Source organism: Phacochoerus africanus, chromosome 15 (assembly GCF_016906955.1).
Source record: "Phacochoerus africanus isolate WHEZ1 chromosome 15, ROS_Pafr_v1, whole genome shotgun sequence".
Taxonomy (NCBI): Eukaryota; Metazoa; Chordata; class Mammalia; order Artiodactyla; family Suidae; genus Phacochoerus; species Phacochoerus africanus.
This window is the reverse complement of record NC_062558.1, coordinates 24668327-24693421: the sequence shown is the minus strand read 5'-3', so window position 1 is coordinate 24693421 and position 25095 is coordinate 24668327. Positions and strand designations below refer to the sequence as shown.

Below are 25095 nucleotides of genomic sequence, written 5' to 3'. Positions count from 1 at the left end.
TAACTCATCCAGAATCAAAGGCAGCCCCTAGGAAATGTTTGGCACTTACTAGGTATTCAATAAATATCTGTTGCATGAATGAATGTGTCTTCAGGTGAGGGTTTTCATGGGGGTAATTTCATGGAAGGTAATTTCATGGGGGTAATTGCAGGAAGCCAGTATCTGAGGCATCTGTGAACCCATTTCCTCTGATACTCAGTATGTACTACTTTACAGGTATGTAAAGTTACCTGGCAGGCCCTCTATAGAGCAAAAAAGGTCTCTGAAAACAACTATTACCATCACGATGAGATGTGGGCTCCTGGTTTATATAACCCATCACAGACTGTGGAAGGGAAGGCACGATTGTCTTCAGCTAAACCGAATCAACAGGATAAAGACACATGCATGACCCATCAGTGATATTTGGAAACAAAAAAGCCAACACGTGAATGACCAATGGAATAATTATCAGTGCAAACAGACCCTTGTTGGCCCCGCTTCAGAGCTGTAATTACATAGCCTTAACATAAAATGAGCATCCTTCATTTACTGAACAGCATGCCCCCTCTGCCCCCACCACTCTGAGAACGTTGAAGATGGTGTCCGGTACAGGGGGAGACAATTCAATCCATGACTGTAACCACAGATCTTCAAATGACAAGATGCCGTGATGGCCTTCAGGGTGTCCCTCTTTAACCCCAAGGAATTGCTCCTGCTTTACACACTGGCTGATCGTTGACTGAAGCCGCTTTGTGAGGACTGGAGGGGTCCCCAATTGGAGGACAGAGGGCTCTGTGGCCACAGTGCACTCCATCTCCAACACAAAGTTTCCTGACCTCCAACCCCCATCCTTAATGACACACACCACAGCCAATGACTCCATCTCTCACCCAACACACTCCTGAACCCTGGGCATCATCCTTGACCCCTCCCTCTCTGTCATCTTCATGGCCAATCCATCAGTGGATCAAGGTGTTGATTCTACCTTGAAAATACCCCAACGAAAATGATCCTTTATGCCCACCCTGGAGGAAGCGCCCGCATCTTCTATCTAGAGCATTGCTCCGAATCCACCTCCTAGCTTGCCCTCCTGTTTCTTGCCTTGTTCTCTGCTCCTCACTCTCTTCTCGTGGCTGCTATGCTGTGATTATGCAATGACTCTTTTTTCTTTTCTTTTCTTTTCAGGCCGCACCTGTGGCTTATAGAAGTTCTCAGGTTAGGGATGGAATCGGAGCTGTAGCTACCGGCCACAGCCATAGTCACAGCAAAGCCAGATCCGAGCCACACTGGTGACCTAAGCCACAGCTTGCAGCAGTGCTGGATCCTTAACCCACTGCGTGAGGCCAGGGATCGAACCATCCTCCTGGATACTAGTTGGGTTCATTACTGCTGAACTACAGCGGGAACTCCAACCCTTGGAATCCTACTTGGTACCCTAAAACCCTGCCCAACGTTGCCCAATCTAAGCTTCATTTCTACCTCCCCACCTCTCCCTCCCTGTTCACCAGCCACCTCCCCAAAACCAAGCATCTGCCCATCTCAGGCCCTTTTCTCTTCCTACCTTCTCCTTCCCTGAAGGTCCACAGGCCCCTCCCTCACTTCCTGGAGAAGCCCTTACTCTATTTAGTTGATGTGTCTGAAAGAGAACTCTTCCCCCACTGTGTTTTTTGTTTGTTTGTTTTTTGTGTGTTTTTTTTTTTTTTTTTTTTTGCTTTTACGGCCACACTAGCAGCATGTGAAGGTTCCCAGGCTAGGGGTTGAACTGGAGCTACAGCTGCTGGCCTATACCACAGCCACAGCAACGTGGAATCCAAGCCACGTCTGTGACCTACACCACAGCTCATGGCAACACTGGTTCCTTAACCCACTAAGCGAGGCCAGGGATCAAATTCACAACCTCATGGCTCCTAGTCAGATTCATTTCCGCTGCACCATGACGGGAACTCCCTTCCTCCCTTTTGAAATGGTTGGTCACTACCTCACTTCTGGGTGCTTCGCCCTTACTTGTTTTTCTTCAAAGCACTTATAGCTGCCTGATATTCTGTGACAAGTGCATGTCTTCTTCTGCATGGACTCTCCCAGTGACTCTCTTTTGCTAACTGCAATGTCCCTGCTGCCAGGAGCCAAGTAGGAACACAGGCAGTGCTGGAGCAACATGTATGAATGAAGGCAGGAAGGCGTGAATAGTCATGCAATAAAAAACACTCACAGGCCGGGGACCTGACTGTGTAGACCCGTGTTGAGATGCATGGAGACATCCCTTTTCTTAGTAGGGATGCTGGGGGTGGGGCGATTCCCAACAAGATAAAGTGGACATGTGGTAGGAGCCTCTTTAGCCCAGCTTTGTTCAGACTATGATGTTTTCCATATCTTGGGTGTATTTTTTTCAGGCTGCACCTGTGGCATATGGAAGTTCCTGGGCAAGGAGTAGAATCAGAGCTGCAGCTGAGGTCTATGCCACAGCCACAGCACCAAATCCGAGCCACATCTGCAGCCTACACCACAGCTTGTGGCAATGATGGATCCTTAACTCAAGGAATGAGGCCAGGGATCAAACCTGAAACCTCATGGACACTATGTGGGGTTCTTAACCCACTGAGCCACAACAGGAACTCCTTCTGTTGTGTTTGTTTGTTTGTTTGTTTGTTTTTTGGCTATGCCTGAGGCATGTGGAGGTTGCTGGGCCAGGGATCAGATCCAAGCCACAGTTGCAACCTAAACTGAAGTTGTGACAATGCGGGAACCTTAACCCGCATCATGGCACTCCAGAGACACCACCCATCTCATTATGCCACAGCGGGAACTTCTCCCTGAAGATATTTTTCTTTTCTTTTCTTTCTTTCTTTCTTTTTTTTTTTTGTATTTTTTGTCTTTTTAGGTCTGCACCTGTGGCACATGGAGGTTCCCAGGTTAGGGGTTGAATTGGAGCTGTAGCTGCCGGCCTACACCACAGCCACAGCCACGCAGGATCCGAGCCACAATCTGCGACCTACACCACAGCTCATGGCAACATGAGGTCCTTAACCAACTGAGCAAGGCCAGGGATCAAACCAGCATCCTCATGGATACCAGTCAGGTTTGTTAACCACTGAGCCACAACGGGAACTCCTGAAGATATTTTCTGCTATATTGTTCTGCATCCTCTAACATAACATTCCAAGTAAGAAAATCACCTTCAGTGTTCCATGGTTTGTTTTCCTTCAGAAAGAGTAGGTTCCCTTTTCTTAAGGAGTGAGAATTATGTAATTGCATATTTCCTTTTTCATCCAGACCGCATGGCAACTCAGGCCAAATTAGAATCTTAGAGTAACTATGTCTAAACTCCAAGCTGGCATATTTGAATTTTCCTTTCTTTTTGTCTCAATTCGCTACTTCCATTTGCTATTCCATTCATATCATTTGAGCACGTTACATGTGACGGTTTGGGGGATTTGGTGATATTCTTGGAGAGAAGCATGATAAAAACATATACAAAGATAATGACTGACAGGTTTTTTTTTTTCCTTTTTACAGCGGCACCTGCAGCATATGGAAGTTCCTGGACTGGGGGTCGAATTGGAGCTGCAGCTGCTGACCTATACCAGAGCCTCAGCAATACCGGATCCGAGCAGCTTGCAGCAACTGAGTGAGGCTGGAGATTGAACCTTCATTCTCATGGATACTAATTGGGTTTTTAACCCACTGAGCCACAACGTGAACTCCTTAATTATTATTTTTAAAAGTCTAAAAATCAGGATGAATTCAAATCAGGTTAAACATTATTGGTTGGGTTCATGTGTGTGGGGGTTCTAGACAGTTTCAGTATTATTCCAGCTGGATTGTCTTAGAAAACAGCCCCCAATTCAGTCTTATCTGTTTCATTAAGAGCTTTTGTATTTTGAAGGAAAAAGAGGTGTTCCATTCACAATTTGGTAAAAACCAGTGATGGTGTGGTCATCACCAGACCCTACCCTAAACTAGTAGTTCAGTGTCTTTGCATGTTCCAGATAAGAGTTAAGGGTCTGGAGCAGAGCTGCCTGGTCCAGGCTCTGCTGCAGGTAAGCTGGCCTCCCCTCCACCCTCCACGTGGCCTGCCGGCCTGGGAGAGTTCACTTTGATTCTAGGCAAATCGGGTTGACTGAAACTGGGGATCCAATTCATTTTCAAATCAATGACAACCAGAGACCAAACATCACACTCCAGGGGCTATTGTGGGGTGGGGGTGGGGGTCCGGGCAACTTTTGGAAATGCAAGATTATTATTTTACCCAAGAGAACAGAAAGGGCAGGATTTTCTAAGTCAGCTCCATCTCAGCCCAGCATAGCCATCACTGCCTCCCTTTTCTATCACCAAGGATGGGCTTTGCTGCTCAAGGAAAAAAAAGGGGGGGAGGTAATTTTGAACAGCCCGTTTATGATTCTGACCAAAACACCAGAAGAAGAACATGAAAATCACTGTGCTTTTGAATCAGGTCCAAATCAAGACACTGCTCATAAAACACACAGTTACCCCACTTGGGGGTGGTTCTTTGAAAGCAGCAAAGTTTAGCAGGTTCTGTCCAAGAAACCAGGGGTTCCAGCTACTGCTGAAGTAAAATCATCTCCTCCCTGATCTTTTCCCTCCTGCTCTCAGCTCCAAAAGTTAAGGATGGCTGAGACAGGGTTTTGCAAAATTGCAAGACATTCTCTTTCCTTCAACTGCTAACTGCTACAGAATCACCTCCTTGAAAAGGACAAATCCTTTTTTTTTTTTTTTTTTAATCGAAGCACCAGTGAAGTTCCCAGGCTAGGAGTTGAATCAGAGCTGTAGCTGCCAGACTACGCTACAGCCACAGCAACATGGGATCCAAGCCGCATTTGCGAACTACACCTCAGCTAGAGGCAATGCCGGATCCTTAATGCATTGAGCGAGGCCCAGGATGGAACCTGCATCCTCATGGATAGAAATGGGGTTCTTAACCTGCTGAGCCAAAGCAGGAACTCCAGGACAAGCCTCTTCTAATCTCCAGGTCTTTCTTCTCTTTCTCATAGAGCAAAAATCTTTTGAGAAAGAGCTCCATTTGCTTCCAGAAAGGACCCAACATGTCCTGCATTGCAGCCCTCTTATGGGCACTCCATCACTTAGTCACTCGGTCCTGAGAAGAACTTTATGGGGTGATTACTCAGTGCCTGGCTTTGTTCCAGGAATAGAGACTGGGAAAAGACAGAGCAATGGGAGTGAATGGAGTCAGGGCAGAGAGGTCCTGAGAGGCAAGGGTGGCTGCAAAGCACTGGGCAGAGGCCAGTGTGAACTGGAGACTGGCACTTGCCATCTGCCTCTATACGGATTGAATCATGAGCCACTGCAGCTGCCAACCCTCAACGCCCCCTGAAAGGAGCTCAGGGTGGAGACCAGGAGTCAGGACCTCTGTGCTCTGGGAAAACTGGCAGAACAGGTCTCAGATAGTTAGATATTTTCAGAAGATATTATAAGCCCAATTCTTGCATCTCCTCATATCTAGGAAAGCACTAAAATCCTTTATAATGACAGATGTCTGCTCCTTGTGACTGGCAGTGACCTTAAACCGTATGCTTGGTCACTGTATCTCCCCCTTTGCCAAAATCACATATATACTGACCTTCCCCCCAACTTTTGGGAGCGTGTTTTTTTTGAAGCTCTTTGAAATGGTGCCTTCCAGGCTCCTCATTTTGTCCCAAATAAAACTTAACTCTCAACTTTTAGGTTATGCAACTTTTTTTAAGCTGACAAAGTAAGGGCGCCGGGCTTTGGGTAAGGAAGCTGGGGATGGGGGTGGGGTTGTGTGGAGGGTGTGGGGATGGCACTGGGATCTGATTTCTATTTGAACGGTACTGCTTTGACCACCACATGACACACAGGCCAAAACAGCCTGGGAGGTGGTGGGAGGTGGTGACCAAGGGGAGGCAATTGCCAGAACCCTGGCCCCACGAGGTTGTCATTTGTCCCCATGGGGCCCTCACAGCCATTAACCTCTTCCATTTTTGCTGCTTTCCTGGTGACAAAGATGACCATGTCCACTGACAGCTGTTCACATCCTGCCAATCCAGCTAAAGTCCTGCCTCTCAGTACCTCCTTTATAAATAGAGCCGAAAGGACAAGCCCATCCATGAAACACACTCTCCCCTCCTGGACCACAATCCAGTTCCCCAGACCCTGGAATTCTCTGTCTCAAAGTCCCTAAGATTACTCCCAACTCCCTCATAGGCCTTCTCCCCAGTCAGCCCTCTGCCACACAACCATGTGTCCCCCTGCACAGGAAGGCAGCCAAGGGGAGGGGTATTTGCAGGGTGGGATGGACAGACCCAGTGTCTGCATGTGTGCAGGGCTCTGTGATGAGGCTCAAACCCCAGGTCAGACAGAAGGGCAGCAAGTCCCACAATGCCTGTCAGAATGCACGACCCTTTGCCCATTCCAGATAGGAGGAAAGACTGGCCTGAAGCCTGGCAGGCAGGCAAACGGGAGACCAGAGATTTATACAGGTGGGAACTTCATGCCCTGTAATTATAAACAGGGTCTCCTCTGCCCACAGGTGACATCAGCGCTATTGGCCACTCCGTCAAATAGTCTAGGTGGGGCAGGCTGAATGATGTTGCCCAAAGATGTCCACCTCCCAAGCCCTGGGGGCTTGTATCTGTGTCACCTTACATGGCAAAGAGATTCTGCCGATGTGATTAAATTAAGGACTTTGAGATGGGGAGATGGTCCAGGAGGATCCGGTATAATCATAGGGTCTTTACAAGAGAGAGCGGGAGGTCAGAAAGGAGAAAAGATGCCTATTTCTGGCTTTGCAGGTAAAGGAAGGGGCCAGGAGAAGCTGTCAGAAAGGGAAAAGGCAGGGAACAGTCTCCCTAAAACCTTCTGAAAGGTAGGCAGTTCTGCCGGCACCTTGATTTTTAAAATTTTTTTTAAAAATTATAGCTGATTTACAATGTTCTGTCAATTTTTGCTGCACAACAAAATGACCCAGACACACACACACACACACATACACACACACACACACACACACACAAATATATATACCCACATTCTTTTTCTCACATTATCTCATATCATGGTGCCTTGATTTTAGCCCTGTATTTCGAATCTGACCTCCTGAACCATAAGAGAATACATTTGTGTTACTTGACACTGTGACTATTTGTTACAGCAGCAATGAAAAACTAATGGTACCAGTGACATTTTGGGCCCCTTACTTCTTTGCCCTGGAGGTGGCCCTGTGCATTGCAGGGGGATAAACAACACTCCCAGCTTCTACCCACGAATACCCAATAGCCCCCTCCCAAGCTGTATCAAATCAAATCTGTCTCCAGATTGTCAAATGCCTCCTGGGAGCACAGTCACCCTGCCTGTGTCACCTAGCCACCTCCCGACCCTGTCCTTTATGGTGACTTTATTCCAACAGACCCTCTGCAAAGCCCCTGGGTACACCCTGGATTCCAGCCCATCCTCCATTTAATTTACCAAACATTAGCTTTCCCAAATTCTCTGGCTCTTGTCCCCCTACCATAGTAAAAGTCACCAGAGGAAAAAGGGTATATGTATGGGCATAACTGACTCACTTTGCTGTACACCTGAAACTACTACAATGTTGTGAGTCAACTTTACTCCAATAAGATTTTTTAAATAAGCATAAAAAATAAAAGTCACCAGCATGAATAAAGCACTTGCTTTCACCTCAGAGAACTCACAGTCAGTGATCAAGGCAGCTATTGAAATGAATAATTATGGGGTGGTATCTGATTCCTTGACAACAAGGTTCTAAATTCAGAGTAACTGGGCAAAAGTATCATGGTCAGGGTTAGCCTTGGTCCTTCCTCCAGAGAGGGCAAGGGGGACACAGGAGTGTCTCAGAAGCCGGCAGCACTGGGCACAACCCAGCCACTTCCTGAGGACCACACGAGGGGCATGGTTTACCGTCTAGCCAGCTGTGACAGAATAGGACATCCTCACTCTTAAATTGAGATGTGACTCACCTACCATAACTTTTATCCTCTTAAAGTATATACTTCTGAGGTTTTGGCACCTTCGCAAGGCTGTGTTATCATCACTCTAATTCCAGAACATTTCCATCATTCCCAAAGAAACCCCGTATCCATTTCCCACCTCACCCTAGTCCCCTCCAACCACTAATCTTCTTCTCACAGTTCTAGCAATTTCCCCAAGTGAGTTAAAATCACTTCCTGATGCCAGAGGGCCGGTGGGTGCGTCACAGCTCTGTTCCATGCTTGTGGAACACTAATGCTTGATATAGGTACTGGATTGTAGTACTGCAGGCAATTATTATTTTATTCTTTTACGTTCAAAATTTTTTTGCCCACGATGACAACCCAATAAAATGTTAACGCTTAAAAAACAAGAGCCAAAGAATTCATTCAGCTTAACTCAGAGACATCAATAGCAAATCAACCCACCCATTAAATATTGAAGGAGATCCCAGCTCATCAGAAATGCATGAGGCTATCCAATTACTTGCACCCTGATAAGGCAATTTTCTGACTTAGCTATTCTCTTTATAACAAAGGTCGTTAACCATCTGAAGAACAGCATAAAATTCATGAAGTTCGAAAAACCAATGTGGACACTTAAGCACAATTTCCATTTCAGAGCGCAGTCTACCATTCTTAGCTCAGCTGTGTTTAACATCCTAAGAAATGTAAATGCATAATTGGTTTTACGGGATCGCTTCCAGAAACATTCGAATTTTGTTATTTATTGCTTTTCATACCACAGAAAAGGGAAAAACACCCCCAGAGTCCTGAATTTTGATGATGTTGAAACTCAAAAGGAGTTTCAACCACTTCCTGATTTGGAATCCCACAGTCCCTCCTTCCTCGCGCTGACCCTAAGGAAAGCAGAAGGGGAAGCCCGTCCTACCTTTAGGACCTGTTCTAGGTTCTCCAGCTTGGCTTGGAGCTCGTTTTTCTCCTTCACGGCCAAATCACGTTCTCTGGTCACTAGGGTGAGCGTGTGGTTAAGCCGAGCATACTCTGCTTTCACCTACAAGTAGCAAAGATGGAGAAAAGGGGCTGTTTACAATATGCACAGGAGCTGCAGAGGGCATTGGTCCTCAGCTGTCAACTTCACTTCCCCTTTAATTTTATTTTGGAAACCCTTCCCCTCACTCATCCCCCATCATGGATTTCATGGTGGGTCCTCTCCTGCTGGGGTGAATCCAGCTGACCAAGGGCTGGCCAGTCAGGACACAGCCTCCCTCTTCATCCCGTCCACCTTCACCACAGCCACAGTGATTGGCTCAGGACTAGGAATATGACCCAGGCTTGGCCAATCAGTGCAATCCCACCCCCTGGATATAATGATTGATTGGGGAGGGGAGGGACCCAGTTGCATCCGCGGAGAATGAGATATTGGACTTGTGTAGGAATCTGGAAAGAGACTCCCTCTTTTGCCCACTGGCCTTGGAAAGTTGAGGACAAAGGCTGGAGCTACAGTGCTATTTGCCATCACCAGGGAAAGGAAATGGATGTAGAGTCAAGAGATGCAGAGGGAAAGGCAGGGTCCCAATGATGTAATTTGAGCACCTAGATCAAGCTGTGCCTGAAGCTAATGTTTTCCTTTCTAGTTACTTGGGCCAATAGACTTCCTTGGTTTGCTTATACCAACTTGAATTGTTTTCTGTCCCTTTGAACCAAAAGTCCTAACAGACACAAAATGTCACTCAAATTGTCCACCCATACTGTAATAGGGAAGAAAAAAATATCTGACTCCATATTGGAGCTGGTCTTTTTACTTTAACCCTTTAACCATATATTCTATTGCTTTTGCTACAAGTTAAGAATGTTGTATACAGCCTGAAATAGGCAGCCACTCTAAAGGCTATGACCTTTAAAGGTGAACACTTTCCCACCCATACAGAGATAAAAAGTTGCAAAACAGAGAATAACACTGGTCTAATTGGAGGCTTAATACAGGAACATCATGACCTGACCTAGGTGTACAGCTGCAAGAACAAAGGATTCTGATATCAAGAAGTTTGTAGCCACTAAGACACCTCTGAGTATAAGAGAAGCCCAAATTCTAACTTGGGTAAGATGGTTCTTTGGGACACTAGTCCACCATCTTCTGTTTGTTGGCTTTCTGAATAAAGTCACTATTCCTTGCCCCAACAACTTGTCTCTTGATTTATTGGCCTGTCATGTGGCAAGCTGTACAAGCTTGGACTTGGTCACCTTACTAATTATTGTGTCTAAAAATCTCACCCCTGTCTTAAAAGTGGATAAAAATGCCGATGAGGGTTCCTAGGGATTAGACTAATAGCAGCTCCAATAACCTCAAAAACTACATCCATCCTCAGCCCACAGCCCCCAGGACCATATTTGGAACTTAGCTGGCAGGCTTCACTAATCCTCAATCTCTCCTATAACTTCTTTGAGACAGATAAGGGCATGCCCTTGTTAAGAGAAGTTACCTCACTTATTCCCCATTAGTTTTCATCGTGCACCATAGTTTAACCTGAGCACAAATTTTAGTCTCTTTCCCTCCCCCCACCCCGAACGTTACAACATGAATTATGGCTTCAATAACAGACTGTCACAAAGTCATTTTTTTTTTTTAGCTACAAAAGTCCTTTCTGTTTCAAAGGCTTTATGTACAGAGTGTTCGTGACAATTTCTGAGGCAGAGAAAGAAAGGAAGGCACCCACTTGGCATTCCTAAATGGAACAGGGTGATGGGGAAGCTGTTATTAAGAGGTCATGGCGAGGTCTGATTCACAAAAGTGTTTTAATGTCATTTTGCTACAGTGTGATGCATCAGGCAGTGAATGTGGGAAAAAATTCAAATGCTCCCTGGAAAATGACATGACCTATGTGAACTAAGCAGAACCCGCCTTTGAACCTCAACCCCAGGTTACTGAAAGCCATCACTTCTCATGTTCTGGCTAATCAAGGAAATCATAGTTGAGAATAGTGTTTGAGTGCCCCCAAGCTCAGTCTCACACAGTAGCCAGAACAATCTTTCTGGACTATTAGTCAGAACTTTCTCTAACTGGGGGCTTCCCTGGAAATTAGAATAAAATTCAAACTCCTGGCATGGCCTATGAAGTCCTGTAGCATCTGGCCCACCCACCTCTCTAATTTGACCTGCTCCTAGTCACCACACTCAGCCACCCTGGCCTCTTTTTCCTTTCTTTCTTTTTTTCTTTTTTCTTTTTCTTTTTTTTTTTTTTTTTTTTTTTTTTTTTTTTTTGCTTTTTGGGGCCACACCTGCAGCATATGGAAGCTCCCAGGCTAAGGGTTAAATTGGAGCTGTAGCTGCTGGCCTACACCACAGCCACAGCAACATGGGGTCTAAGCCGCATCTGCAATCTACACCACAGCTCACAGCAACGCTGGGTCCTTAACCAACAGAACGAGCCAGGGATAGAACCCACATCCTCATGGATACTAATCGGATTTGTTTCCACTGTGCCACAACAGAATGTCCCACTTGGCCTCTTCCCATCCGTTGAGTGTGCCAGGCTCCTTCCCATCTCAGGGTCTTTGCATATGCAGTTCCCACAGTGGCACATACCTGCCCACCTCCCAGTATGGCCTCTTCTCATCAATTATGTCACTCCTCAGACAAGTCTGCCTCCACTCCCCTCACCAATTCACCCTGTTTTATGTTCCACAGGCATTTATCACTATTTGAAATTATCCTAGGAGCTGTTTACACTTTTCTTGGGGGTGCTCCTCATTAGAATGTAAACTCTGATCAGACAGGAGTTTTCTTTTCTGATTCAATTCCCTGTGGTTAAGAGTAGAGAAGCAGGGAGTTCCCATTGTGGCTCAGTGAGTTAAGGACCTGACTTGTATCCAGCACGAGGATGGAAGTTCAATTCTTGGTCTCGCTCAGGGGATTAAGGATCTGGCATTGCTGTGAGCTGCGGTGTAGATCCCAGATGTGGCTCGAATCTGGTGTTGCTGTGGCTGTGGTGCAGGCTGGCAGCTGCAGCTCTGATTTGACTTCTAGCCTGGGAATTTCCATATGCTATGGGTGTGGCCCTAAAAAGAAAAAAAATTGAGTAGAGAAGCAGAATGAACAGCCAAAGTCCACATAAGTCAGGTGTTTCCAAGAAACTCAGACTCATGCTTTGTAAGGAAGCTGACTTGGGATTTCAGGCACATACTCCCAAGGGCACTGACCAGGGCTTTGGTCAAGAATAGCCAACCCCCAACCTACAGATGTGACTCTGGAAACTGACAGGCAGGCACCATACCTGCCCTCCCACAGGCATGTTGCAGATGGGGGTTAGGACAAACCTGAGAGGGTCAGGCCTGCCCAGAAATCCTGTTTACCCCACATGGAGCTAAAACACTGTGCTGTCGTTATGGGAAACACTGTAATCATTATAGTCGCTTAATAGAAAGCAATACTGTTGGGGAGAAAAAATAAGTTTTATTTGTCTTGAAGACAATGCTCTAAAGGAAAGCAGACAAAGATGAGGAAGAGTCTACAGAGGACTTCTGGGCAACTCAAAGCCTCTGGAAGTTGTTGGCATTTGCTCCTAATACACTTCATCTCATGCCGAGATTGTGGTTTTGCATTTCTTCTTCCTTTTTTTTCTTTCTTTATACTGCTGCACCTGCAGCATGTGGAAGCTCCTGGACCAGGGTGAAATCAGAGCTGCAGCTGCCGGCCTATACCACAGCCACAGCAACACCAAATCCCAGCTGGCATCTGCAAACTTCGCAGCACCTTGCAGCAATGCCAGATCTTTAATCCACTGAGCGAGGCCAGGGATCAAACCTGCATCCTCGTGGAGACTATGTCGGGCCCTTAACCTGCTGAGTCACAATGGGAACTCTGGTTTTGCATTTCTTTGACATACTATTTTCCATCATATTCCCTTTCTGTTTACTGGCATGTTTAAGGTCATTTCTCCGGCTTGCAACAATGAAAAGAAGGTCTGTTGGTAAGGAAGGATGGGGGTAGACAAAGGGATTGATTTGGGGGAAAACAGAGGTAATGACTCCAAAAAGATGTCCACATCCTAATCCTGGAGCTTGTGAATGTTGCTTTATATGGCAAAAAGACTTGAAGGTGTGAAGGATCTTGAGATGGTATATTGTCCCAGGTTATCCAGATGGGACCAGCGTAATGGCAAGGGTCCTTAGGAGGGGAAGGTAGGAGAAATGGGGTCAAAAAGAGATTTTTGAAGACGCTATAGTGCGGGCTTTGGAGATAGAGGAAGGGCCCACGAGTCAAGGAATGTGGGCATCTCTAAAAGCTGGGAGAAAAAAAATGAGAACATAACTCTCTCCTAGAGATTCTGGAAGGAACACAGCCCTGCCAACACCTCGAATTTAGGATTTCTGACCTGGGCAGTTTTGTTCCAGTGCCTCCCTAGTTAAGAAAGGAGGAGAAGAGAAAGGTGTTAGAAACGTTAGTTTTAAAAGACTAATCTCTCCCATGAAAAAAATATCTTTTTGTAATAATATCTTTTTCAATAAATGAGAACTCTCCACTGCTGTTGGCCACATCACCCTGATGGATTACTTAACTCTGCCCACATCCATCTAAAGGCCCCCCCCCCATTGTTTTTTGGGGGTGTGCCATTTCTTTCCCACAGAGACACCGGTCTCAGTGACAGACGAGCAGGAATCTCCGGAGGAAAATGACCCCACATGAACACAATGCTTTTCAAGAAAGGCTGTGGGAATTCCCATTGTGGTTCAGCAGGTTAAGAACCCAACCAGTATCCATGAGGATGAGGGTTTGATCCTTGGCAGCAGCAGCTCCCATTTGACTCCTAGCCTGGGAACTTCCATATACTGCAGGTGTGGCCCTAAAAAAAAAAAAAAAAAAAAAAAAAAAAAAAAAACAGAAAAGACAGTCTATGACCACTCCAGCTACAGTGAGGATGTAACATTCAGCTGAGTCTCGGTGACCACAAAAGCCACAGACAGCCCTGTAGGATGGCACTGCCCAGAGGCAGGAGCTTATGTCCCGGCCCATCTCCAGCAGCGGCCTCCACCCTGCCTGCAGCTGAAAGAACCCCAGCTGGTAGGCACAGAGAAGGGCCTTCTCTCTGATTTGGGGACAGCCAATCCTGCCTGGAAACAGGACTCAGGCCTTGAAATAGATACAATAGAACTTACAAAACAGAAACAGACTCAAAGTTGATTTCAAAACCAAACTTTTGTTTACCAAAAGGGAAACATGTTGGAGGGGAGGGATGAATTAGGGGGTTGGGATTGATATACACACTATTGTCTATAAAATATATGGCTAATAGGGATCTACTGCATAGCACAGGGAAATCTACTCAATATTGTGTAATAACCTATATGTGAAAAGAATCTGAAAAGGAATGGATACACATATGTGTATAACTGATTTACTCTTCTGTACGCTTGAAATTAACACAACTTTGTAAATCAACTATATTTCAACAATTTTTTTTAAAAAAAATTGCTATTTGTGGAAATTGGAGCCACAGACTCCAAGAGATAAGATTCTGGTACTTCATGTTTATGAAGTAAATGAGATAGTTGTATGAGATGTCCTCTAGCAAAATAAATGGTTCAAAAATGAGAAAGACATGGAGTTCCCATTGTGGCCCAGCAGTAATGAACCTGACTAGTATCCACAAGGATGCCAGTTCCCTGTTAGGTAGAAAGCTAAGAACAGTTGACTCTTACAAGATTTTGCTTTCGAACAAAGGGAAAAATAGATAATGATAATGCCTACTGGGCTGACTTCATTTGAACCCAGGTGAGTAAGAAATTTGAAATCAGTTTTTTTTTTGTTTGTTTGTTTTTTTAAAGTTGAGTTTGCGGCTTCCAAGGCATTGAACCCATTCTTTCCACTGTGTCCTGGGTTCCCAGCTTGTTTGTTTCCTTCCTCAGGGCTGCCAGCCCAGGGAATTCAATCCAATATTCCAAATCATCCAATATCTGATTTTGCATCTAAGAGGCAATCCCTTCTGAGCGGGCTGCAGAGATGACACTGACTCTGCATCCACTTGCATCCATAATTAAGAGCTCTGATCATTAATGTCATTTACTTAATCAGGGCTACTAAGAAGGAGAGTGCAAATCCAAGCCAGAATCAGCTAGGAGGGAGTTGGGAATTCCCAGGTGTCTTCCTACCAACCAGAAAGGTTTCTTGTATTTCTACAGTTTGCCCTGATACTTCACCGCCCCCCGCAATGGATCTGGTGCTGTGGTTGAATGATTCATCAGCAGCACTAACCAGCCCATCCCTTGGATACCCCCACATTAGCCTGGGACACAGACGCTGGTCTCTAAGGGCAGTCTTTTCTACAGTGACTCTCCTGCAGACAGCCTGCTTAGGCACCCTGAGGAAACACCCAGCCCTGCAAAGCTGGGGAAAGGTCAGGACAGACCACGTGGCCCTGCCAGTCTCCCTACCTTCCCTCTGCAAGCTCTGCTATTCCTATCTGTGCCTGTGAGTCGTGCGGCGCCCTCACAACCCTCTGCAATGCTGAAGGGAGCTCATTTTCTGAGCCTTGAAGCCTTGTTTGAAAGACCAAGGTGTGGAGGCAGCTGGGAAAGAAGTTTCAAATCTTAAGTGAAAAAGTAATATTGGATTCAATTTTATGGAAGCAGGGGTGCCCACCAGGACAACTGGAGAGTCAGGTCTGGGAATGGAGACGGTGGTGATGCCCAGTGCTGTGACTCCACGCCACGGCCACTGTGCTTTGCTTCTCTGGCTCTGCCCTCCACGCTGGAATCACCACTCTGGGTGTGTGAGCCCCGTTTTAAGAACAGACAGAAGTGCACATGGGTGTGATCTGAGCAAAAGAGAGAAAGCCATCCCAGGATCAACCCTCCCTCTAGCCCTATGGTCAGCCTGCATCCGATGCCTGAAACACCACCATTCTTTTTCATTTTTTTTTTCTGTTTAAATAAAAAGATCCCTGGGCTGAGAAGGTCACTAAACCGCATTATGGATTCACATACCTCAGTGTGCATGAGTTTATCAGAGCCTTACCCGAGAGTGGATTCGGAAAGCAAAGAGGACAGAAGGCACGAGTGGGAATCGGGGGCGGGGGGGGGGGGGGGAGCGAATTAAAGGGAGAGTTGAGGGTGTACTAAAAATTCATCTTTTTTAAAAATTATGGTAAAATACACTCACATTAAATTTTCCATCTTAACCATTTTAAAGTGTACAGCTCAGTGGCATGAAGTACAGTCACATCACCATCACTCATCTCCAGAACTTTTTCATCTTCCCAAACTGAAACTCTGCCCCATTAGACACAAACTTCCCATCCTCCTTCCCCAGCCCCTGGAACCCACCTTCCTACTTTCTGTCCTGTGAATCTGACTCCTCTAAGGACCATATATAAGTGGAATCATACAGTATTTGTCCCTTGCATCTAGCTTATTTCCCTTTGCCTAATGTCCTCAATGTTCATCTGTGTTGCAACAGGTGTTAGAACTGCCCTCCTTTATTTTTATTTTACTGTATTTTATTTTTATTAAAGTATAGTTGACCTGCAATGCAGTGCCAATTTCTGCTGTACGCCAAAGTGACCTAGACATACATATATAAATATTGCTTTTCTTATATTATCTTCCACAGGGATATAGTTCCCTGTACTGTACAGTAGGACCTCATTGCTTATCCATTCTAATAGTTTGCATCTACTAACCCCAAACTCCCCGTCCACCCCACTCCACCCCCCTCACCTTTGGCAACCACAAGTCTGTTCTCTATGTCTTCGAGTTTGTTTCTGTTTTGTAGATAGGTTCATTTGTGCCATATTTTAGATTGCACATATAAGTGATACCATATGGTATTTGCCTTTCTCTTTCAGACATTTCATTTAGTATGTTAATCTCTAGTTGCATCCATGTTGCTGTGAATGGGGTTATTTTGCTCTTTTTTATGACTGAGTAATAGTCCATTGTATATTTGTACCACATCTTCTTAATCCATTCATCATTCGATGGACATTTATGTTCTTTCCATGTCTTGGCTATTGTGAACAGTGCTGTAATGAACATAGGAGTGCAGAAATGCCTTCCTTTTGAGGCTAGTAGTCCATTGCATGTATACACTGCATTTTGTTTCTCTGTCTATCTGTAGATGGACAATTGGGTTTCGTTCACCTTTAGGCTATTGTGAATAAAGCCGCTATGAACATGAGTGGACAAATATCTCTTCTCAACCCAGCTTTTAATTCATAGGGGTATATTTCCAGAAGTGAAATTGCTGGATTATGTGGTAATTCTATTTTTAATTTTTTAAAAATCTACCATCCTGTTTTCAGTAGTGGCTGCACCATTTTACATTCCCACAAACAGTGCACAAGGGCTCCAAATCCTCTACATCCTCTCCACCACTTCTTATTTCCTGAAGAGCATATATTTTTTAAAATGGCCAAACAGGATGGCAGGAAAATAAGTGTGAAATCAAGAAAGCTCAAATTTTTATAGTAAATTGTTGAACTCTGTTATTCTTTGAAATATCCGTTGGTAAAGCTGTGAAATTAGCAACTCCAAACCACCAATCCATCAGATATTTACTGAGCACCTATTATGTGTCCTATTATACATAGGTGCTGGGAATCCAGTGATGAACATGGGAGCTGAGATTCTTGCAGAGGAGACAGACAGACACAGGAGGCACAGACACATAGATGAAGACGTAATCGACCAAGTGATAAGACATGCAAGAAGATAAAAACTCAGTGAACCCTATGTTCACAACAGCACTATCCACAATAACTAAGACATGGAAGAAACCTATGTGTCCATTAGCAGATGAATGGATAAAGAAGATGTCATATATATATTCTATAATATTCCACTATGTATAAAATATAATATACATACTCAGCCATAAAAAAGAATGATATAATACCATTTGCAGCAACATGGATCAATGTAGAAATTATTATACTAAGTGAAGTCAGACAGAGAAAGACAATACCATGGGCTATCACTTATATGTGGAATCTAAAATATGACATAAATGAACTAAGAAACAGACTCACAGACATAGAGAACAGATTGTGGTTGCCAGGAGGAGGAGGTGTGGGAGGGAAGGATTGGGAGTTTGGAATTAGCAGATGCAACCTAATATACGTAGGATGGATAAACAACAAGGCCCTACTGTAGAGCACAGGGAACTCTATTCAATGTCCTGGGATCAACCATAATGGAAAATAATTATTTTATTATTTATTAGTTTATTTGTGCTTTTTAAGGCCGCACCCACAGCATATAGAAGTTCCCAAGTTAGGGGTCGAATGGGAGCTGCAGCTGCCGGCCTACACCACAGCCACAGCAATGTGGGATCAGAGACGCATCTGCAACCTACACCACAGCTCATGGCAATGCTGGATCCTTAACCCACTGAGCAAGACCAGGCATCGAACCCGCATCTTCATGGATCCCAGTCGGGATCATTAACTGCTGATCCATGAAAGGAACTCCCGAAAAGAATTATTTTTAAAAAGCCGGGTAAGGCTGCATAGTTAAAAGGAGGAGCAAAGGAGAGATAGAACACTCCGTGTTCTATCAGGGAAGCTCTGACTGCGGAGGTAACTCTTAGGCTGATACATGAATAGCAAGAAGCTTATGGCTATTTCAACAGGAGAGAGTAGAGATCTAAGCAGAGACGGTTATTGCACACTGACATGATGACCTTGGTGGTCTGAGAAGAAAAAGCAGGTCAGAGTGGACAGAACTTCAGGAATCAAAGGGAAGAGGCAGGTGACAAAGGTTAAACAAGACAGCAGCCTTGGGGAGGAGTTACATTCTTATTTCAGGGAGACATTGGAAGATTTACTTAGAGGAGCAACACTGTCTGGTTTGTATCAAAAGATCACTCTAGATCCTGCCGGACAATGACAGTAAGAGGTCAAGAAGGGAGGTAGGCAGGATGACTCAGCATATAGGCAAGATGAAACAGCAGCCTGTGTTGGAGGGACACAGTGGAGATAGGAAGGACTGAGTCTGGGAGCTGCTGGCGAGTGAGATGTAGGAGAGAGGAAAGGAGAACCCAGGACAGCTCTGAGCAGCCAGGGGGATGACCAGTCGCTGGGATGAGAAAAACTGGGAGAGCCAATGGTTTGGGAGAGCAGACACAGGAAGTTTTGTTCTGGCCACGTTGTGAAGGTTGTGACCAAATAGGCTTCTAAGTGGGAAGACCCAGTAGACAGAAAAAGAGACCCTTCCTGAGAGCTTTGTGTAGTGGTCACATGATGAAACCAAGAGGCATGACCAGGTTTCAGAGGCATGACCCAGCCACCCTCACATTGGGTGGAAGTCAATGAGTCCTCCCCTCCCTACCTTCCCCAGGGGCCCCACCCTGACACCCCACCTCCCAGTGGCATATTAATGGTAGTGGTTGGTTACCTTGTTGCGCTGCTGGGCCCTTGTAGGAAGGCCTGCATAATGGGATCTCAGGCGATGCTCTCTTTGGGCCGCATCCTTCAGTGCATTTTCCTACAACAAAAGGAAAGGGTATCATGAGCTGCCATCCCAACTTCTGGAGGCATGTGGAGCATGGTGGTTAAGGGTTCTGATTTGAAATTAGACCCAGGTTGGGTGAGATTCTGCAATTCACAAGTGTAGGAGTGTTGGACCTATTTCCTTCTTCTTTCCCAGCCATGAGTTTCCTACTCTATAAAACAGGAGGAATGATACTTTACAATGATGTTACAAGCATATAATAAAATAATATATACAAAGCCCATAGTGAAATGTCGGGAAGATAAATCACCTCTGATCCATGGTGTGCTTACCTGCATTACACGTTTCTGTCCTAAAGATGTAACAGAATTGCTTTCCAATTGGAGTTGTTAAATCAAGCTTTGACCCACCCCTTTCCTCACTAGCACTGTTCCAAACAACTGCCAAAATAAACAATAGGGAACATTTTTAAAGGTTTGTCTTGCTCGAAAGCAAGATAAAAAATCTATGAGGGTTACAGATGGCTGGGACACATGTGGTGAGTGGAACTCCTGGGACCCCCTAGATTCTAAGTCCATAGATGGGCAGAAAGACGAGAGTTCAATTTTTTCAGGCTACAGGAAACTGGAAGTATGTCACTTGTAGTTAGAGATGAAGGTCACTGCCTGACCCAAGGCTGAGGTCTAATCTCCAGCCCTGAAAAAGGCTTCCCAGAACTCTAGCTCAGATAAGGTACTGCCCTTGAGAAGTGGAGGGTACAGACCCAGTGGGTCAGAGATATCACCTGAGCAGAAACTCTGAGCTACCATTAATATAAACCAATTCAAGACCAGGAGCATCCATGGGATGGTATAGAATCACAAGGAAGTAAGACAAGGGTTGTTGAGGGGGGACAGAAAGACTGGGGGTAAAGATCTCCCATTAAAGATGAGTCTGAAAATAGAAATTCCAACAACACAGAAAACTCACACTACTAAAGAGAATTAACAATATTGGGAACCAGGTTGAAGCTGACTCGAGAAGAAACAAAAATAATGAAGGGACCTGAAAATAAGTTCAGTAAGTTGAGGATCCTCGCAAAGATAAAGGAAGGAATGACATCTCTTCAAAAAGTACAAGGAGGAAGCAATAGGAAAAATTGGTGGCCCACAGCAGAAGGCGATGGCAACGGCCATCAGCAGTCAGGACTGCAGTTTCCTTGTTTGCCTGATTCTTCAAATATGTTCTCTGTTCACTTCCTAAATGATTTACTTCTTGGGAGAACCCACATCTTGAACCAATCTGCGACTCTCCCCTGCAATACCCTGAGGGCTCTGAATTTAGGCTCACTCACACTCACCACAGGAAAGCGGTGAGAATCCCATGATTTCAAACACCTCCCACAAGGAGAAAAGCTCCTCCTGGCTGTCTTCAGGTCTCGTATTTCATTTAACCCCCCTTCCCCTCTGCCACAGTCATTACGACCTCCTCCTTTCTATGGCATCTCCTGGGTTTCCATGGTGATGAAACACAAGGAAGTAACCATATCCACACACCTCACCCATGGGGTTTGGTTCTGGGGAACAAGGATCCCCAACCTATGGGAAAGTGCTTCCTTCCTCTGAGATACCTCATCATCCTCTTTCTTAAGTCAAGTGATTACAACATAGTCCCCTGCAGGCTTCTTGAGGGACTGGAGACATTCTGAGCTGTCCCACCTGGGATAACCACAGGCAATTACAAGGGATGGGTGCACTTAAATAAACATCTGACTCCTGACCTTGGATGTTTTGGTGACCCAAGGTGAATTAAGCAGACCAGGTCTCAGGGAATGACAGGAGAAACTTTAAATTTACCTAGTTCTGAGGTTGAACTGGGTAATACAATACATCTCTACACTCTTTAAAGTTGGTGGATATAAAAGCACCTACCCAAGCAGGAGGATTAAATGAGATGGTTCGTAGACCACCAAGCACTTCTCTGCACACGCGGCTCAAGCTGGGGTCCCCTTCCCTACTGAAGGCACCATTGTCACTGTCCACACCTTCCACGCTCTTCCACAACCACCCACTCAGTTTCTGATACCACCTTCCTCTGCATCTCCCTTAGAAGGGTGGAATGCAAGAAGAGAATCATGGAGAGACACAGGGCTGGCTCTTTCATTTGGTTTTCCAGTGGTTGTAGAAAAGCTACAGTCATCTATTTTATTTACATTCCGTCTCAGTGATTCAAGGTCAGCTGCTTAACCTGCTGAAATCAATCTTCACAAGAACAAAAGCTCAGGATCTAAACCCAGTTCAGGAAGCACCAATCCAGGGTATCACCAGGCAAGGGAGGAGAGAGGTGGCCATCTTTTCCCCAAATCGGTCCAAGCGTGAATCTGCACTTGGGGGTACTGCTTACTGTACTGGTCCCCCACCACGAGGAGCTAGGAGCAGAACAACAAACTCATGTCCAACCAAATACCTCTTCATCCCACACAAACTCCTTAGCGGAGGGCAAAGACCCTCACAGAGTGATGCTGAAAAAACAGCATCCAGAGACCAAGACATCCAGGTAATGGCCCAAAGAAGAGTGAAGATGCCATTTGAACTACATGGACTATGTGATTTATTCACCAAATTCTAGCATCTCATTTATTCAGACCTGCTGTTTACCCCTGAAAAAACCCAGAGCTGGGCATAGAGCAGAGGGTACATGTGGTCTCACCCTCAATGCTGCAGTGACTGCAGACATCACCACAGGAGTAACAAGACACAGATGTTCCTCGGCTGTGCATGACCCTGCCTGGCCTAGGGGAAAATTCAGAAAATGCCTACTTCTCATGCTTGGGGTCCTAGTAAGATGCTGAGAAGCAGAACACTTACCCTGGAAGCTTTCATTGTGGACACCGTGCGGGACCAGAGCTGCCTGCCCAGGAAAGCTGTCAGCGCTCCAATTAAATCCAGCCCTTCTGGATTCATCCGCACCACCAAAGAAGGGCCGCCAAGCAAGAGACAGACCACCTTACGTTCCAGTCGCATGCTTGAGACCAGAATGCCCCCCAGAGATGTGGGATTTCAGTTGCAACACGACAAAATGAGACTAGCCAACAGGCGCGGGTGCACCAGCTATGACAATTCACAGGAGGAGGAGGAGGAGGAGGAGGGTGGGGTGGACTTAATATACTCCGACACTCCTGCTGAGTTTCCACAGCCTGGGGTAAGGCGGCTGGCCCCACCAGTGCCCAGACCACAGGTGTGCACACACATACCCCTGCTATGGTGTGATCTATGCTCCACTAGCTTCCCCTGGGCTGGGGGTTTGACACATTGACTACTGACCACATCTGAGTGCCCAGGAATCGAATCTGACAGCACACCCACCTCCTGGAGATGCAGAGCCAGTGACTCATGCATTACCAGGACTGTGATAACAAAGAACTTTCCAAACACCAGCTGCATGAAGTCACCCTCTAAGCTCAGATTTCTTGACCTGAAATAATGATGGTGAAGAGAGGAGCACCAGCCTCTGTGTATCTATTTGCTGCCTCGGAAATGGCACAGCTTTCCTACCCTTGGGAGATGCCTAGCTTCCCCCATGGGAGAGATTGAGCTTTTGATCCTTTATGTTTAAAGCCATCCAAGTAAGAGGGTTTAGGATTCGCCAGACACTGGATGCATAATGAGAGGGTCTACCCTGTGCAAACCAAAACACACAATTTGTTGACTCTAGTTGTCTGCAACCACAGACAGAAAAGGGCATGGTCCTTATTTGCACTTTGTAGATGAACATTTGGAGGTTAGGACCAGCTCCCGACAGGCTGATCAGAGTTCTGGCATCTGAGTTAAAGATTTCTGGGACCCCTGAAACCTCCCTCAAAGAGCAGCTATAGGAAGTGCTGGTTGGAGAGTTTTTAATCCATTACTATCCAGTAATACATTAAGGCAGAATAGCTTTATCTGATTTTCTGCCTCCCATTTAGCAAAATTATGGGCAAAAGGTCAACTCTGATGAAGACAAGGGAAGAAAAAAAGGGCTGAGGCAGTAGTGGCAAAGTGGCCTGGCCCCAGGGAACAGCAGGTAATATAAAGGGGTAGATGGGGCAGATGTAAGAGCATTCTAGAAGAATAAGAATGCAGCCAATGGTAAGGCTCATGCCCCAGCTAAAGAGGGCAGCTGCAACCTGGCTCCAACCAGTTGGTGCCACCTAGTAACCAACACTGACACACTTCTAGGTTCTTAGGAGCTGGAACTCTGGGTTTCTACCTGAAATATCCCTGGTTTTAGTTATTAATTCAGATTAAAAACACATACCATGTATTCCCTCCCATGATAAACATGTCTACAGGTTGAGTTGGCTTAAAACTGGAGCACTTTGTAAAAGAAGTCTGTCCTCATAAGAGCACAGGTATTATGGGGTGTGTGTGTGGGGGCGGGGGTGCAGGCTGTGTGAATTCCCCGTGTGCAGGGAGCTAGAAGGGGAGATGAGGGGTTACCAAGATAAATTTAACCATTTCAACCTGATTCTGCCTTGGTTATCGGCTATGGACTGAACTGTGTTCTCCAGAATTCATATATTGAAGCCCTGAAGCAATGACTGAATTTGGAGATGGGACCTTTAGGGAGGAGACTGGGGTTAAGGTTAAATGAGGCCATAAGGGTGGGGCCCTACTCCAATAGGACCAGTGTCCTTATAAGAATAGAACCTGAGTGCTCTCTTTCTCTCTCTGCACGTGTGCAGAGAAAAGGCCACATGAGGACTTGGTGAGAAGGTGGCCACCTATAAGCCAGGAAGAGAGGCCTCACCAGACACAAACCCTGCCAGCGACTTTGGCTTCCAGCCTCCAGAACTGAGAAAAAAGTTCCTGTTGTTTAAGCCGCCCAGTCTGTGGCATTTTGCTGCAGCATCCCAAGCTAATACATTACCCCTGTTTAAAATGTCAAGACGTTCCAGTTTCCATCAAGTGTCCTAAGAGCAGCCCAAGTGCTTGTCCCAGAGCAACTGGGTCCTACCCCTTCCCCATCAGGATCTCTAGTTAAATCATCCACATTTTCATGTGGTTGGATGGGCAGTTTCCCAGTGGAAACTATCTCCTGAGAAAAGGAAGGCACCCTCTTCTGTGACTTGTCAATTCTACTCAACAGAGGTCCTCTGAGTGTAGACATGGCAGGTACTGGGCTCGCTGGTCATCCTGGAACCAGCAGGTAAAGAATACCTCTGTCCCCAAGCTATATGGATGTGGTGGCCAAGGAAACAGGCCATGTGGTGCAGGGTGACAGGTCTTATGATGGCAGAAATGCAGGTTGCTAGGGAAGAAACGAGAGGCATTCTTGGTCACCTTTGAGACCAGTCTGGTCTCAGAGAGGACCCACCCAGCACAAACACAGATGTAAACTCCTTCTAGAAGCCTGCAGGGCCCTGGTTCAGGATCTGCATCAGCCTTACCACCCTGGACCCTAAAATATCCAGGTTCCTGCAAAGCTTGGCTGACTAGAGAAACACTTCCCCACGATGGTGGTCCACAGAGTAAAAGGGGCTTCTTGGTGGACTCCAAGGGCAGGAAGGGCATCTCGGTGGGCTACTCCCGGTTCAGAGATGGCTCTTCCTCAGATCAAGGAAGACATTACTTCACTTGTCTGACCTCTGTTGTATGAATGCAGCCAACCCCTGTGTGAACAGGTTAGCACTTCCTAGCACATCCATGGCCCAAACTCTTGCTTTCCTTTGCCTTCCAGGGGGGTTGTATTCGAGATGCCCTCCA

At 45.8% G+C, this 25095-nt stretch overlaps 1 protein-coding gene across 5 annotated transcripts in view; it reads right to left on the bottom strand.

The window, feature by feature from the left end:
- The window catches only part of RIMBP2 (RIMS binding protein 2), a 287571-nt gene that overhangs the window by 94388 nt on the left and 168088 nt on the right, over positions 1 to 25095 (bottom strand). For all 5 annotated transcript variants that reach the window (XM_047761597.1, XM_047761601.1, XM_047761596.1 and 2 more), the window contains exons 3-4: positions 19316 to 19405; positions 8857 to 8979 (exon numbers count right to left, since the gene is read on the bottom strand). The gene's annotated coding sequence lies outside the window, so the exon portion shown is untranslated. The remainder of the gene's footprint in view (positions 1 to 8856; positions 8980 to 19315; positions 19406 to 25095) is intronic.